The 13,286-nt window shown below is 43.4% G+C and overlaps 1 long non-coding RNA gene across 1 annotated transcript in view; it reads right to left on the reverse strand.

Moving 5' to 3' along the window:
* The window catches only part of LOC150014711 (uncharacterized), a 149,565-nt gene that overhangs the window by 82,282 nt on the left and 53,997 nt on the right, over positions 1-13,286 (reverse strand). The gene's annotated exons all lie outside the window — the stretch shown is intronic.

Here is a 13,286-nt window from a genome sequence, read left to right on the forward strand (position 1 = left end):
ATCGATGTAACCTGGCAGCCAAGGAGAGTACACTGGAATGCACATGTGTGAACAATGACAACTTAACTGCACTAGTCAGTGGGGGTGGTAGACTCCGTTGAGTGAGCATGTGTACTGTGTGGCCGTCACACTCAAAATGACTGAGTATAGTAATGAATCTGCATCAAATTTTGTGTTAAACTTGAACATTCCTCTGCAGAAACTATTCCGATGATTCAGAAGGCCGCAGCTATGGGCAACTGGGGATTGGCAGCTTTATTACAACAACGCACTTGCTCATGCATCATGTCTCATGCAGAGTTTTTTGACTAAACATCAAATCATCCAGGTGACTCAGCCTCCCTAAAGCCCAGATTTGGTGTCCTGAGACATCTGGGTTTTTGGAAACTAAAATCACCTTTGAAAGGAAAGAGATTTTAGACCATCAATGGTGATTGGGAGAACTGTGTGGGGTCCCAAGGTGCCGAGTTTGAAGGGGGTTGAGGTGTACAATGTTTCTTGTATCTTGTATCTTCTTCAATCAATGTCTCTATTTTTCATAGTACGTGGCTGGATACTTCCTGGACAGACCTCATATATTTATGATTTGTGCACTTTGGTGTGCTTATAATATAATCAAATAAAAAGAAACCAAAACATGTAGCTGGAAAGAAATTATTTGGATAACTAAGCATTCCCTAGCAATGGGGGCAGAGGGCACCTGCACTGGGAGGTTCTGAAGACAGCTTTCGCCTGCGACTCACTCGCCCTTGCTCAGTGCAGCAGCTCTCCTTCAGGGCTGCCTTCCACTCCCTCTCCAGTCCGTCTGTCTTCCACAACCAGACTGGATGTTGCAGCAAGTGTTGAAATTTCTTTAATCAATTCAACCCCAAAGTCAGCATACTCAGGATCAAACGCTTCATCATCTCTTGCTTCCCTCTTTATGCATTTCTTCCTATATCCTCTGTTACAGAAAATGAAACAAGGATAATCAACTTCCTGCTGCTTAAGATAGAAACCTCATCCTCACGGTGCCATTCTGTGGTTCCTAGATGTTCTCTCTCAGAAATCTTTAAGTCCATGCCCTCTTCTCCAGCCATATTGCTTTCATTTTTCCTCTTTTGTTTATTTGTTCATTCATCCATTCATTGACCTGGTGCGTATGTGTGAAATGTGCAGTGCCTGCTAGGCCCTGTGAGAGGGGCTGAGGATCATGCGATTATGTCAGATAGAGCCTCTGCCAACCAAAGCCCTTGACTTCCACCTGGACTCTCCAAATGCTTCCTCCACAGTCTCATTGACAAGTTTCCTTCCCCCGCCCCACTTCATTCTTCACCCTGCACCAACTCACAACTCTTTTCCAACACATATACCTTTTTACATGTGTGTGCATGGGCACATGCATATGAAGTACACATACATTATCTAACTATGCAAGACAAGCTCATTACAGAAAATTTGGGAAACATATACAAAATAAAAAGGGAAAAGACCCTATGATTCATAGTCATAACACTAAAAGATTTTTAATAATGTGACTATGTACTTTAGCACTTTTTAATGATGGCTGTCTTTTTAGTATACAAGTCTGATCATTTCCCTCTCTTCTTAGAAGGTGTCAAGTTATTCCACTGCCTAGGGGACAGTGGTGATGACAGTGGATGCCAGGTATTCTGCACCACTGTGTCTGCTCATACTGTTCTCTGTGCCTACAGTGCACTTCCCTCACCTCTCCAGCCTCAAAAGCACCCACTCACCTCTCAAAGTCAATTTCAAATTTCACTTGTTAGACCCTACTTATATGACACCTGTCACAATGTGCTGCAACCATATGGAAAGCAGCAGAGCTGTTGATGATGCTGATTTGCTTGAGTTCAAAACAGATCTGTGTGACTATGAATGAGTTATTTAATCCATTTTTGCCTCAGTCTCATATATAAAAGGATAAAATGCTAGAATTCCCCTAAGAGTATCTCTATGAGGACTAAATGAGATGATCCAGTTAAAGGGTAACTTAGCACAGTGCCAGGCATATGATAAGTCCTCAGAACGTGTTACTTATTATAGTTGACAGATGTCAGTCTTTCCCCTAGACCATGCACAGTCCACAGGAGAGATTTCTTTGTTTTTGTCTTTGTAACCCCTACCTCATGTTCAATACAGAGCTTTATAAATGTTTCAGAAATGAATGAACAATCTGCCAAATCTTCTTGACATAGTCTCTTGTTATACACATGGGGGAATCCAAAAACACTTGGAATTTATTTATAAAACATTGTTTTCATTCTTACATGTTTAAACTTTAGTCACTTTCAAAGTACTCTCCATTTGATGCAATACACCTATCAAGATTTTTTTTTCCACTGCTCAGAACAGTTTTTGAACTCGTAGATTTTGATGCTGTTTAGTGTTTCTGCCACTTTTTGTTACACCTCTTCCAAATCAGCAAGACACTTCCCTTTGAGGACTTTTTTTCATCCACAGAAACAAATAAAATAGTCCCTCAAGGTGAGATCAGGCAAATGGAGCAAGTGGGGCATGGGGGTCACGCTGCACAGTGCGGGCAGGTGTGCTGGTAAGTCACTTATCATGAAATGGGCAAACACATTGGAAAAGTCTTCAAACAAAACTCGCTGCAGCTGAATGTAGCCTCTCACAACAATGCCAGCTGGTACACTGATACAGATGGGTTCCTAGAACACTCATCTAGTGGGGAAAGCCTGTACTACAAGGGGCTTGCCCTCCAGAAGATAATTACAGTTTTGAGGGGTTCCCTCCTTGTATACTTTCATAGTGGGAGAAAAAAGGAGGAGGAAGATAGGAAGAAAGAGAGGAAGAAGAAAGAAGATGAAAGAGGAGAAGAAGGAGGAGGAAGAGGAGAATAGCATTGAATTGCCACTACTATTGATGGTATTTGATTCCAGTGTGCACAGAAAACAGGCATGGACCACACTACTCCAGCCTGCAACAGCCTCTCTTTCTACTCACTCAACCCAGCAATACGTTGGCCCGTACACTTGCTGCAAAGCTGAACATTACATTCTGGCCCCTGGGACAATGAGTTACATAACTAGGACCCTGCCCAGAGAGAGGACCCTCAGATGGACCCCTGGAGATGAGTCTTCAGAGCTGCACAGGACCTACCCAGGAAATTCCAGGTCACCAGGGAGGAAGAATGCATACCAGGCACCCTATGCAGGCTGTCATCACCCCATCCTCGAATCCTTCAAGGCAGATGCAGCCCTGGCTGTGTGGCATAAAGGTTCCCTTGCAGCTGCAGTGTCCTGGCTGTTTTTACTGACTCCAGATATACTGGCTTCTCTTCCTAGTCTAGAGTCAGTGATGAGTCCCCAAGAACTCATTAGTGGTTTCTAGCACATATAAAAGTACAGAAAGCCTTTATTTTGCTGATTAGGGAGGCTACATAAATTTTTAACTGGTTATTAAGGAATAAATGCCAACCTTTGCAGAAAAATAAATTTTTCTCTCTGACTGAATACCAAAGATGCCTTCAGGGCCTTCACTGCCATGGGGGCCTGATGGCTTCATCCCAAGAATGGGGGTCAACTCCACCCCAGCAGCTGTTTCCAAGGCAGTTCACTCACCACCAGAGGCCCCAAGTCTCTGAGCGGAGGTCACGGCCCTCATGACTCAAAAACCCACACAGAGAACACATGACTGCACATTGTTACAAAGCCATTAAAATGTGGACTTGGAAGTTAGTCAGGCCTGAGTGTAAATTCTAGCTCCTCCAACTCAGTAGCCATGTGGCCTAGGGCAGGTTGCTTCATCTCTCTAAGTCAGAGTCTCCTCCCCTGTGAAATGGGGATAAAATAGCATCTACCCCTCCTGTTGGGAGGATGAAGTAGATACTGTAGAGAAGGAATTCAGGATGGCACTTGCTTGGTACACAGGTCATGCTCAGTAAATGATAGCTATTGTACTATTACTTAAGAATCATTTTCTCAGATTCCATATTTCTTCCCCTAGTGTTGCCACTGAGAGAGAAAAATCAAAATTGAGGCTAAGGATGCTGAATTAAAAATTATAATAATAGCTAACTTTTAGGGGTACTTATAATGTTACGGGCACTGCATAGGTGGGCTTTACGTATTTTATCTCAGTTAATCCTCACAACAACGTATCAGCCAGGCACCACCATGAACCTCATTTTAGACAGGAGTATATGAGAAGTAAAACAACTTACCTTACGGAGAGGGCGAGAAAAGAAAGAAATAGTTTGGTGAGCTGTGTGGTGGGAAGGGGAGTAGTTTTGGAAAAATTGTGGAGAAAAGAGAATATTGAAAAGTGTCTCTGTGGATTATAAATTGATTCCCTTTAATGCTCTTTCTGAGACATAAGTTAAGATTAGAACTTTCTAATTAGTAGCTCCCTGTTGTTTTGAGACCATCTCAGTTCAAAGGGCATAGTTAAGTAGGAAGGAAGCACTTTCACTGGAACTGTACGTCGGCCTCTTCTACAGCAGCAAGAACTCATGTTAAAACCCACCAGGAGGAGCGAACTCACCACATTCAGTCTGGCAACCAGCAAGGCTCCGCACAGCCTCGTCTGGGAGAGAAAGTACCGGCAGCCTCCAAAGAGTCAGCCACACTTAAGCACAGTGATCCGCCCCCAAGTTTCTCCCAAGGCACAGCTCCTTTTTGTTCTTTTTTTCCCCCTCTCTTTAATAATGAATGTGTGACTCAGAGGTTTAATGAGTTAGCAGGAGAAGTTAACCAGAGGGAAGCCCATTGAGTAAATGCATAATTAAAACTGGGAATGGACAGAGGAATACAATCATTGTGGAAGATGGGAATGACTCAGGGGTTAGGCTGCTTAGAGAAGAACCTCTGGGACTTCAGTTATGTCTCGTGGTATTCTGGAAGTAAAAAGAAAATTCTGGAACCCTTCCACAGTCAAAAGAGATAGGCTACCTGGGACTTCTTCTTCCCTCCCAGAATAATCTAGACTAGTAGCCTGGAGTCATTCCCAACAGAAGCTGAATAATAGCAAAGGCTGAATGCACAAAGGGAATCATTACCCCTTTATTACTAATACCACAGGCTCTAATGTCAATTACCTCCCTGGTGTAGATAAGTTTCTTGTGAATAACAGAAGGTAAAAAGCAAAGGCAGCATCACACTGGGTTTTCACTCCTAAGCCCAAACCCAGAAATACTTTGCATCAGTGAAGGCCAGGCTGGGGAGAGGGACTAAAGAAGAGGAGCACCACTGCCTCTCAAGGAGGAAGGCTGGGCTATTATAGTTCACGAAAGTCCTCACACCAGCCTGCAGCCAATGGCTTGTTCATGTCTGGTCAGGATTAGAAATGAAACAGTCCAGGGGGCTGTGAGTTTTTAGGAGGAATGTAGGCTGGTCCTGAACAGGAAATCTAACACACTCTATGTCAGGATCTCCATAAAGTGGCAGGAACAGAAAGCATGTTCTGCCTCTGAGTCTATTCCAGCAGTTTCTGTAACGACAGCCACTCCAAGTCCACCCTGCTAATGGACCACCAGCACAAATGCATGGAAAATGTCAAATGGTTGAAACCTGATGACTTATCATCTTATTCCCATAAGAGCATGCTTAGCATTCAAAGAGGGCCAGGTTTAGAATACAGAAGCTTATCTCTGGCAATATTGAGGGGCATGTACAACTCAAAGAGTATTTCAACTAATGGAAATAGAGAGAGGTGTGGGCCCAAAAGTTATGTATGGAGTTTGAAATTCATTTTTTAATTTTTGTTTGAATATAAGCTGATACAGTTTTTGAACAGCCTGAGAAACAAATTACTGAAACTACAATAGGAACTATGAAGGAGAGAAGATTGGAAGGTGCTCCTACTTTTGGGTCTTATTCATTCACGCCCAGCTCCTTTCTCTATATTCAGCACTGATCAGAAGTGATCATGTGAGTGGTTGAAAAACCCTCGCAAGGGATGCGGAAGTGGCCTAAAATTTTCTCTTAGTCAAAGTTTAATATTGATTTCATAAAAGAAAAATATATGTACATAGACACACTTATGAGGGAAATTAACTACTTAACATGAGAGGATCCAGCGATTTATTTTTCATATTTATGCAATAAAATAAGGGGATTTATTTAACTTTTTACTTTCTAAAAACCTAACTCCCACTAATCTGTAAACCACTATAAACAAAAGCTATAAGAACTGGCCTGACTTCCGGCCAAGATGTAGGCATAGACAGACACACTGCATCTCCCTCCACAACTAAGAAGGAATACAACTACCTCAAAACTAGAAACAACCAGAAGTTCCAGAAAATCAAACTGCATGGAAGTCCAACAAACAAAGATACAGTATTCCCTCACTTATTGCGGGTATTACGTTCTAGACCCCCCTCCCACCCCCGCGAAGTAGGAACCTTATATTTATTCTACACTCTTAAACCTACGTAACTTTAACAACATACGTATACAGTACCGCAAAATCCCACGATATAGCGAAACATCCGGGATAAATAATTAAATATAATATTTTAAAAATCCCGCAATACAGTGAGACCGCGATAAGTGAACCACGATATAGAGAGGGACTACTGTATAAAGAAGAAATACTCATCCATACAGCGCCACAGCATGGTGGAACAGGTCTCCCTGTACTGACGAATCCCTAAGGCTCTGCCCCTTACAATGTAACAGGAGCAACAGCTCTACCTAAGACACAGAGGCAAACACACACAGGAGAATTCCAGCCAAGATGGAGGCCGAGATTGACACTCTCCAACTCCCTCTACAACTAAGAAGGAATACAACTACCACAAAACCAGAAATAACCAGGAGTTCCAGAAAATAAATGAAGTCCAACATAAGAAGTTATAAACAAGTGGTGCTTATCCCGATGGGTGGGGAGGGCGAAGCCAGGGTGGAGAAGTCAAGCTGTGTTGGCGGTGGTGGCAGCAGCGGTGGTGACCGTGGTGGGACAGCAGTAAGCACAGACACCTGTATTTAAGGGGAGGCAAGAAGCACCTGGAGAGTACCCTCAGCTGCAGACCAGACCTGTCAGTTTGCAATTCCAATGCCAGGGAAGGCAGACCCCCATTGCCTTGGACTGTGAGGCCCAGAGGGGTGGGGTATAGAGGAGGAGGCTCCTGGTCTCTCAGCAGAGAGTGAACGGCAGGAATCCATCTTGGACTTCCAACCCCACAGAAAATGCCACAGTGTGGTGAGAAGGGTCGCCTGGTTGTGATGAGTGCACAGGGTTCCATCCCATATAGCATAGGAGGTGTGACAGCCCCGCCCAGGAAGCAAAGGTAAACACAAAACTGTCAGGATGGCACAGATCATGATAGAGATCCTGGTGACACAGCTGACCAGACAGCAAATATCTAATCTAACGAAGCAGCAGATAGGAAATCTTTCTGAGGCTCAGTCCAGAGCTTTGGTTATGCTTACAGACCTAATAGCAGATCTTAAACAAGATGGAGAAGGAATGAAGGCTAGTCCTGCTGAAATAAATGAAAACACATATGAAACTAGTGGTGAGGGCAAGAAAACCAGGGATCAAATCAACAAATCAGAACATAGGGAAGGAACAAATAGTCACCCAGTGCAGAAAGAGGAAATGAAAAGTGAGGAAAATGAGGAGAGGCTCAGAAGCCTATGGGACAGCTATAAGTGGGCCAACATCCGAATCATAGGGTTGCCAAAAGGTGAAGAAGAACTAGAAATTGAAAAATTATGTGAAAAAATAATAAAGCAGAACTTCCCTAACTTGGGGAAGGAAATAGACTTACAGGTCCAGGAAGCACAGAGAGTTCCAGAAAAACGGGACCCAGGGAGAACCACGTCAAAACACATTATAATCAAAATGTCAAAAATTAAGGATGACAAGAGAACCTTTAAAGCAGCAAGAGAGAAGAAGAGAATTACATACAAAGGGGTCCCAATAAGACTATAAGCGGATTTCTCAAAAGAAATTCTGCAAGCAAGAAGGGACTGGCAAGAAATATTCAAAGTAATGAAAAGCAAAAACCTACAACCACGATTACTCTATCCAGCGAAGTTGTCACTTAGAATAGAAGGGCAGAGAAAGTGCTTCCAGGACAAAGTAAAACTGAAGGAGTTCATCAGATCCAAACCACTGTTATATGAAATGTTAAAGGGACTTGTTTAGGAGAAAGAGGATCAAAACTATGAAGATTAAAATGAAAACTGCATTACAACAACCAACAACAGAAGCTAGGGAACTGAAACAAAGGCAAACTAAGTAGTCAACAAGAGTGAGAAAAAAATTATAGGTATGGGGAACATTATGGGGGGAGTTCAGCAGGGAGGGGGAAGGGGGGAAAGGGAGGGAGATGTACAGGAATTAAGAAGCATAGTAGGAGGGAGTGGAGTAGACAGGGAGATGTTGAGAAGAACTATATGCACAATCAATGGGCATGGACTAGGGCAGGGGGACAACTGGAGGGAGGGGGGTCACTGGGTGGAGGGGAACAAAGGGAAAAGAAATTGGGACAACTGTAACAGCATAATCAATAAAGCATATTAAAAAATGAAAATAAATAAATAAAACCAAGGGGAGGGTTGTTGCCTAACAAGAAGGGATTGGACACTATGAAAAATCAACATAGTTTTCTAAGTATTCCAAAAGAGGAAAGGCTTATGCATTAATATTTGCTAACTTGATATTATATTAATCTGTTTGAATGTAAGTTACTGTTTTATTTAAAAAAATAAAAAGAAAAAGAATGCCTGTTTTACACTTCCAAATGACCCTTTACTTCTAAAGGCCTTATCAAATACTTCAATGTCCCAAAGAAATGTAAACTAAAAGTAACATGCATCTAAATGCCACCAAAAGGGAAAATATAATAGTTGCCATAAATAAAGATCTTTTCAAATGAAAGAAAAAAAGAACTGTCCTGCGTCCCAACAAAATAAAATTTTGCCCAAGTAATATTTATGCAATTAATAAAATTTCATTTTATAAAATAAAATGAATACGATCCAAAGCTGTTACTATGTTCACCTTGATCCAATCCCCAAATAGTTATTAATTCCTTAGGACACTCTAAACAAGTAGGTGTTAGTTTCTCATCAATAGTTGTCAATAAATATAAACAGCCTGAGTCTGACACAGTGAAACAGAGTGTGGGCTCTGTTTCTGAGCCACTTGGGGTCAAGGCCTGGCTCCCACATAAATAGCTTAGGCAAGTAAATTTATTTCTCTGAGCCAACAACGTCCTTAATGTTCCAGACAATCCAAAAGCACCTGGGAGAACGCCATCATCCAAGGACAAACTGGACAGAAGAGGGAAAAGAGAAGTCCAAAATGTAGTGGTCCCTACTGTTTAGATTGGAAACAGATAGAAAACTCAGAATGCTAGCGAAGGAGGATAATTTCAGAAAGGTTTATTCATTGTCCAGATCTATTCTTAGCTAAGGGGTAAGATGAACTCCTAAAAGGTGATAATGTGATGCAAAAATCCTCCCAGATTTAGCCAGCTCTTGGTCTGAATCATTCCCTGAGTCAGGGCAGGATCCGGCACCAGCTCCTGTCCTTGAACAGTACAATTACCTGAGTCAGAGCCTATTTTGAAAAACTAAAGCTCATCCACATCTGGCATTTCATGGGTGAGTCAAATTCACCCACATGCAGTCAACCACAGGTGACTTTTTCTTCTATTCATAGATGTCCTGGAAATAGGTCTGAGAGCATAGAAGACGCAACATGGTACAGCAGAAATGGTACCTGTGAACTTCTGAGACACCCTCACAAGCTATGAGACCTTGGACAATTCATTAACCCCTCTGCACATGACACTTCTCATCTGTAGAATGGGTGGCATAGAAGACTGCCATAGAAGGGGCCCAGAGCAAGAACGTGCGGCAGCAGGTCCATGAATGGAGCAGCCGTGATGGCAGGATAGATTGTACACATGGGCCCAACACGGTGGGCTCCCACTCTCCAAGGCTTCTCTAGCTACAGCTGCGGCTGAATGTTCGACCTGCCAGGTACAAAAGCTGATCCTGAGCACCCAATACGGTGCCATCCTTAGAAGAGACTAACCAGCTAGGTGGCAACGAATTGATTCTCTTCCACCTTGAAAAGGGCAGAATTTCATCCTTATTAGTCCATACATTCCAGGTATGGACTCATCTCTCCTGCCTGTAGGCTTCAGTCCACCACCATTCATAGACTCACAGAGTATCCAATTGGCTGCCACTCCTGAAAGCCTGATCCTACATAAATTCACTTTGAACAAAGAAATCCACTTTGCAGGAGAGAAGAGGTATATGGGCACAAGACCACATGATTCATCGGTCCTCCTACTTAGCACACCATTCAGAAGCTGCTGGACTGACAGAACATTGGAACGACTTCTTGAAAGCGCAGCTGAGATGCAAGCTTGGACCCAACAGCCTGCACAGGTAAGACACAGTCCTTTGGGAGGAACATATACTTTAAATCAAAAGCCATTATATGGGAACCAGGGGTGGGGAAAGTAGGAGTAGCCCCACTCACTATTACTCTCAGTGTCACTTGGGAAATTTGTATTTCCTTTGCTTAATACTTTTGGCTCTGTGGGTCTAGAGATGTTTCTTTCATCATGGGACAGTTTTTTACTAAAATTAAAGCTGTAACCACTGCCTCCTTGGTTACTCAAGGATGTTATTCATTCCTCTAACAGGCCAAGAAATGGAGTCATCTTACTGGCAAGGAGTGTTGACAGTGATCACCAGGAGAAAGTGGGGATGTTGCTCATAATGGGGCAGGGAGGATACAGATGACATGTGGTAGATATTACAGGTGATCTACCAGGGTGTGTCTTGGCCATTCAATGCCCACTTTTAACTGTAAATTGACAGGTTCATCAACCACATCCCAATAAGGGCATGGTAACCAAGGGCTCAGACCCCTCAGGAATGAAAAGTCTGGGTCCCTGCACCAGCCAAGCCACCTTGACCAGCAGAGGTGCCAGCCAAGGGAGGGGATCCTAGAAAGGGTAGTGGACAAGGTTGATGAGTATCAGCTGTAGCCTCAGGACCAACTGCAACAATAGGGGCTGTAGATTATCCCATCGACCCCAAAATTCTGACCAACAAGAATCCCTGAGGAGTGGTGAGAGAAGACAGTAAGCTTTAAGTGAGAAACAAGTGAACCTGAGTGGTACAAGGGGTGGCCTGTAGCTGATGTTATTGGTGTCCTGCTGAGATCCCCACTTATCAGGAGGGTCTGCCCATCCTCCTGCTAGTGCAAGTGTTGGCTGCCTATTGCTCACACCTGCAGCCCTCTCTGGACGTTTCTGCTTACCTTCTGGAAGCTGCCTTTTCTAGAGATGCCTCTCCCTCCTCCCCAAAGGGACACCTGTTACTGACAGAAGCAAGGGAATAAAAGCTGGACCCCTTGCCTCAAGGCAGTAGACTTTTGTGGTACAATTCACACTCCCGGGCACCTCATGGAATTAGAGTATCTGTCAGTTTGGGCTACACTAATAAGGTGCCACAGACTGGGTCGCTTATCGACAACAGAAATTTATTTCTCATAGTTCTAGAAGTCCAAGATCAGGGTGCCAGCATGGTCAAGTGCTGATGAGAGCTTTCTTCCAAGTTAGACTGCTGGCTTCTTGTTGTACCCTCACATGGTAGAAAAAGTGCTGGAGAACTCTTTGGGGTCTCTTTTATCAGGGCACTCCCATTCATGAGGTTTCCACACTGGTGATTTGATTACTTCCTGATGCCATCACATAGAGGTTAGGATTTCAACACAGATTTTGAGGGGCACAGCATTCAGTCCATAACATAGGCTAAAGCCAGACTTCCTCTAAAACTACATCTTTGCCTGGTTTCTCCCTGTCTTATTCTGCTTCTCTCACTCCATTTGGGGTTTTCATAAAAGCAATCCCTCAACAAATATCTTGCACGTTTCCCATGTAGGTCCTGTATCTAGGCACCCAACCTAACAGAGTTATCCTGTGTGTATTTTTGTATATCCACTGTATTTATAGCCCCATACAAAAGCTAAAGGCATATGATACTTTGTGTTTAGCGAAGATCCACTTTCCTCCCTCCCACTGTGGAAGAATACCTCCCTGCCCCATTATGGCAGATTGTATTTTCCCCAAGTGGCTGCAACCACCATCTCCCATTCATCATCAATTTCTTACAATGCTCCCATCGAGAATTGGTGTCTGTGTCTCCTGTCCTGGAAAGCAGGCAGGCTTTTGTGACTGTTTGAACCAAAAAAGAGAGGCAGAAGTGATGCTATGTGATTTCCATGGCTGGTCTTAAAAGACAATGTAGCTTCCACTGGGTGCTCTGGAACAATTGTGCTGGAGTTCTAATCTACCTTGCAAGTAGTCCGACAACCCTACTGCCACCAAGCTGAGTGAAAGCCCAACTGGCCACATGGAGAAGCCTGAGAACATTGGTCATCTCCCTCCTACACCAGCTCCAGTCATCACCTAACTGCAACTGAACGACAGACTGTGAGCCAAGACCATCCGGCAGATGGGTTACAATGCCTGACCCATAGAAACCATCAGAGATGATACAATGATTGCTATTGTCTTAAGCCACAAAGTTTTGGGGAAATTTTTTCCAAAGTAACACAACCAGGAACCCCACTGATGTTGAGCCTAGTCACATCACTTATATTTCTGCCATCACAATGAGAAAAGCATGCGTTGGGTATAAGCATACCTCTGATACAAGGTGAGAGAGATGTGTAGCAGACCTACACAAAACCTGAAATCCAGGGTCATCCTGGCCCCCAAGCCTCCCATGGGATCAGCTGAGGCCTTCATTTTGATGGCATCACAGCTCAACTTCCCTGTCTGCCCAACCCTGCCTTCCCACTATCCATGGATCCAAAGAGCTTTCCTGCATTCCTCAGTAAACCTACCTGCAAATCCCCATCACAGAATTTGTGTCCCAGGGAACATGACCTGAGACAAGTGGATAAACAAAAAATGAATTTTGTCCCAACCACTCAGCAACAATTTGTAGGTTGGCCCCCATGGCAGCACATATTGAGCCAGCAGTAGATACTGGCTGAATGGATCAATCTGGTAATTTTGTCCTTGGATTCTTCTGGTGATGCTCACCACACACTTGGTGAATCTGGTTCAAATTACATTTCTTTGGAAGTAAGAAAAATCAATTTATAAAATGTTTATAGTTCCTTCAGTTGGTCTCAGTTATAATGCTTCTATCCAAGCACAGTATAGGTGAATTCTGTTGCTAGCTATTGCTAGAAATGAAAGCATATACAAATGCTGCTCTCGTAGGATATTTCTTTAGACCAAGTGAGTCAAGACTGAAAGGAGAGGTTTTCCT

The sequence above is a fragment of the Furipterus horrens genome, unplaced genomic scaffold, assembly GCF_987537825.1.
Source record: "Furipterus horrens unplaced genomic scaffold, mFurHor1.1.pri manual_scaffold_3, whole genome shotgun sequence".
NCBI classification, from domain to species: Eukaryota; Metazoa; Chordata; class Mammalia; order Chiroptera; family Furipteridae; genus Furipterus; species Furipterus horrens.